Below are 5,353 nucleotides of genomic sequence, written 5' to 3' on the forward strand. Positions count from 1 at the left end.
ATATTAAAATAAGAACTAAAATTGATAGCATCCAAAGAACAATACTATTAAGGATGTGTGGAGCCATGGCTACGACCCCAGTTGAAGCACTGCAGATAATCCTTGGCGTGGAACCCCTCCATCTTTCAGTACTGAGATCTGCAGTCAAATACTGGTACCAAAGGGGAAACCTTGATCAAATACAGAAAATGCTTCAAGATAGAATAAACAGTCTGGAAGATCTAGAAAAATATATCTTAAGAGTGTGGCAAAACAATTGGGATAGGAGTACCAAGGCAAGAAATGTTTACGAAGTTTTTCCTAATGTTCAGGAAAGGATGACCTTGGGCGAACTCGAGCTCAACAAACATGCCATACAGTTTCTAAGTGGCCATGGACCTTTCCGTGCCACTTTCCAAAAAATCGGTATGCTACATACGGATCAATGTGACTGCGGAGAAAGACAAACATCGAATCATGTAGTGTTTGAATGTCGAAACTTAATTTTGGAAGATGATGTTCAAGTAATAAGGTCGAACCTTCAACAGACATTTGAAAATAATGGTCTTTACCAACTCATACGTGATCCAAATAAAAGGAAGGACTTAAATAAAATCTGCAACAAAATCCTGGAAATCTGCAGAGCCCAAATAGGACTTGATTTATCAAGACGTAGACAGAATTAGTCCTCATCAACGGAATTATCCAATCACTTATAATTCAACAAGGAATTATACATAGTGGAATTATTACTTTAATGTGTTGTGTGTGTATTGTGTGCAGTGTGGAATGTTTTAGTGTTGTGATAGTGGTTAACGTCAAGTAATACTAAATATAATTTTCAATTGAACTCGGAGGACCGAGAACAAATTGTGGAACGAACGGAGGACCGAAAAACCATTCTTTTTCTGTGTGATGTTGTGTTGGTATTAGTGTGTAGAAGGTAGCTCATACAGGTGGAAGTTTTAATAATTTAACAGGTGAAAACCAAAATTGTATTTTATAGTTTAATAATGATTACAAAAATTTTAAAGATAGTTATACAGGTGGAAAACCTTATTTAACAGGTGAAAACCAAAAATTTTATTTTATGATTAATACTTATAAAAAAAAGAAAAAGAAAAGAAAATTAAATAAATTAAAGTAAAATAAAATATAGATAGTCATACAGGTGAAATTTTACTATTCAACAGGTGAAAACCAAATTTTATTTTTTCACAAAGTAATCAGATTTTATCAGTTGAGAACCACCATAAAACTAAGAAACAATTTGAAATTCAAGACCAAGTTTAATTGCTACCAATGAGTGAAATTTAAGTTGTATGTATTATGTGTCGTCTTGTGTTGTCCTGCGTGTTTATATGTAATATGTGTTTTATGTTAAAATGTTTAATAATAAATTTTTTCTTTTTCATAGCATTAAAAATACAAATATAAGCCTGTTTTAAAATATTAGGAAACAGGCTAGAAATAGCCCCACTCCCACCGTTAGGGAATAGAACAACGAAAGAGAGTAGAGATAAGAAAGTAAAGGAGAGAGATTTACAAGTGTTAGGGGCAGATGAGTCTGCCATTAAGACCTGATTATAGGCAACGGCAGGGGTAGTGGAGGATTAAAAAAAAAAAAAAAAAAGATAGGGACAGTGGGAATCTCGTTAATCCATTCATGCGCGTCACTAATTAGATGACGAGGCATTTGGCTAAAGAAGGCCAAGAGGCCATTCCCCAACAAAGTTAGGTACCTACAAATTGACAATACAATTCCCAACAACAAGTTGCTGGTATAAATAAATACAATAGAATAAACAACAAACAAGAATATAACAAAGGAGATAAATATAGATAATTTATTACAATTGAGAATGCCTCGCCATCTCCTAACTACACCGCCTAATATAATGATGCATGCAATAAATATACATGCTTACAATAAATACAAAATTACATATAAATAAATACACAGACCAAAGCTGCCAATGGCGAGATAAACAAGACTAAGCTAGCTAGCTAAGCTCCCATTTAGCCGGCGGGCCAGCGGCCCCCGTTCCCGACGCGCGCCACGAGGAGGCATGGGAGACGAATGGATCAACGATAATCGAGATGGGCGTTGAGCATCTCAATGCTAGAACGCAGACAAATAAGCGACATCGTCTTGAGAAGGCCCCTGTCGACAATCGCCAGCTCTGCTAGAGCCCTTTCTGTAGCTCTTGGGACAGCCCCCCTCGATCCCAAGACAATTGGTAGAACCTTAAAGTTCTTATCCGCTGAGAATACACCCCTCAAGTTGTTATACTTGCGGGATTTCTCCACAGAGGCCTCCTCAAGACTACGGCCGTCCTCAAACCGGACCGTGACATCGACCACGAACCTGCTCCTTTCGGTGTCGACGACCAGGTCCGGCTTGAGCCAGGCCCCATCGACACGAAAAACGTTTTCGCGCATAACTCGGAATCCTTTGTCCGTGCACTGCTGCTGTATCAGGTCCACAACTTCGTTGTGCCTATGTATGCGTTTGGGTTTGTGTATGAAACACTCCCCCACAACGTGAGCAGCAGTTTCTACCTTGGTTCGACATCCTCTGCACTGTACGTCCTGCCCTTCCACCGCACGAGCCAGGACTGCACGGACTCCGACAGTATTGGATCTTAGCTGGAGAGCGTCGATGAACCTGCCCTCAGACAGCAACGTATCGTCAAGAAGAAACGAGTTCGAAACCGGAGACCGCTTGAAATATAGCGCCCCCTTACCTTGAGAGCCCAGCGTACTCCATTGATCAGCCACCATCTCCCTCTCCCTCTGCGACACTCTCTCTAGTTTTTCTAAGGACAACACACCGGGGATGCCCTTACTACGAGCAAATCCTCTAATCTTATCTGGCAGGCCTACCACCCCTGCCAAATAACGAATTACATGATCAGGATTGTTAACTAACTTCATCCAGTTCTTAACTACTGAGAACTGAACAATTCTTTCTAGATTAGGAATGGCCAGACCCCCATCCTTACGCCGGGCATACAGTAGGCAGTCAGTAACCGACCAAGGCAAATGGAGGACTGCCTTGACGAAATTCCTAATCTCCTGATCTAGTCTCCTGAGACTTGTGACTCCCACCTCAGCCACAGTCCACTGATAGAGGAATCTAGGCACCAGGTAACGTGACATTAAGATGATTTTCTGCCTGGGCTTCAATCGTAAACGAGAGAGTCTCCGCAGAAGGAGAGCGAGATAGTCGCTATCGTAATGAGTAAATCTCCCCTTTGAGATTGTAAACATGCACCCCAGATATCGAAATGCCTCGTCAACTTCGACCTTGCACACCTGCTCCTCCCCCACTCGTACTCTTGGGTCTTTAGAGTACCATGCTTTAGCGGTCGGGATAATCTGTATCGACCGGCATTTCGATATCGAGAGTGACATGTCAAGCTCCGACAGATATCGATGAACCACCCCTAGCGCTGACTGCAGGTGTTCGGCAGTATCAAACGCCAGGAGTAGGTCATCGGCATAAGCCAGAACGCCAACCTCAAATTCGCCTATTCGGAACCCCCCAGGGCAACCCTCCAGTCTCCGCAGCAGTTCATCTAGGACCAGATTAAATAATAGTGGACTAAGCGGATCTCCTTGCTTAACTCCACGCTTGATCTCAAGTGAGACATTATGGCCCTCTATCTGGGTAAGATTACCACTATAAAGTTCCCTAACCAGTTCAAGAAAATTCTCGGGAACGCCACGACTGCTGAGAGCCCGGAGGATTGCCCCGTGTGGCACCGTATCAAATGCTTTGCGAATAAATGCTTAAATGTGGGTCATTTGTTCTTTGAAAAAGTCTTCTTTTTGCCCTTACTTGTCTTTTCATAATTTGCAACCCGTTGTTCCAGTAGCGTAATTTGAAGTTTTGCTTACTGTAATTTTTATTATTTGTAGATGCTTTGATGGCTTCTATTATTAAATGTTGGATAAGTGTTACTGTTCGATTTAATTCTTCTTCATTTACGCAGTTAACATCCGGTAATCTTAGGGACTCATTGAATTTATTCCATAAAATCCTCTTCGTGTTATAATTAAATCTATTGTTATCTTCCACGTGGTTTCTATTATTCCGATTTATCTTAAATCTTATTATTTGGTGGTCACTCGACGATTGATTGTCTAATACCATCCAATCTGTTATGTCCCCTATGAAATTATGAGACGCCAGTGTTATGTCTATATTGGATTCGTTACCATTCCTGTTTCGGTACGTAGGTGGGTTGTTGGGTTCATTTGCAACAATCAAATTTAATTCTTGTATCATATTTTCCAACTGTTCTCCTTTTTCATCCAAAATACCGGAATGCCAGGAAGGGGATTTGGCGTTTGCGTCCATGCAGATTAGGATGTTTTGCCCTGTAAAGGTATTACATATTGTTTTAATTTCGTTTATAAAGCCATCTATGGGATGAGAGTACTGGAAGTAGGAGTTAATTAAAATGAAATCTAGTATCTTCGTTTTGATTTGTACGCAGTTCGTCCATCTATTGTTAAAATAGGTTATGTTTAAAACTTGGAGTTCGTTGTTAAAAATTAATATGGAAGCAAGTGCATTTGTATTATCTTTAATTGTTCTTAAACCGCTGTTCATTGTTTCCAAGTCGTCTTTGTTAAAATATGGTTCTTGTACGCATACGATGTCTATGTCTTGGGAGTAGCTGTATTGAATTATCTCTTCCATGGCCGTTTTTGATCTCATTGCGTTGATCTGGAGCAAATTAATGTAGTTATCCATTGTGGATCACGGGTGATATGTTTTGACCCAGCAATTGGGCCATTCGTTTTTGTGGTTGTATACCATACGACCATGGAGCCTTACAAAATGTATGTATATCCTATTTAGATCTAAATTTAGTTGTCTTCTCTCGTATGCTGTATCTACTAAATCCAGTAGTAGTTTTGGGTCTGTAGGAAGATTGTTGGAAGATAATTCCATCAAATCTTCATCCTCAGACTGCTGAAAGACGATCTGGTCTCCATTCTCCTTTAGTTTTCGTATGATGTGTCTTAGTGCTAATCTTAGCATAGGCGGCTGTTCCAATCTTGATAGTTTTAAGGCTAAATCGAAGGAGTTATAAATTTCCTTAGGATTATGTATTTTCTTTTCCCCGGTACCATTTCTCTTTTCTTCATGTTTCTCGTCTATACGAGGGCATACAGCCTCAGTGAGTTCCTGCTTTGAATGCTCTTGATTTCGATCTGGGATTTTTGTTGATTCATTCCTGACAATATTGTCTGGTGTTGTTTTTTTATCTTTTTCCCTTCTTAAATTCTTAACTAAGGAGGCAAGGATTCCTTTATGTTTACTTGGATTTGAAACCGTTCCAGCTTGCAGGGTCCCCGC

The sequence above is a fragment of the Thermobia domestica genome, chromosome 6 (assembly GCF_964235325.1).
Source record: "Thermobia domestica chromosome 6, izTheDome1.hap1.1, whole genome shotgun sequence".
Taxonomy (NCBI): Eukaryota; Metazoa; Arthropoda; class Insecta; order Zygentoma; family Lepismatidae; genus Thermobia; species Thermobia domestica.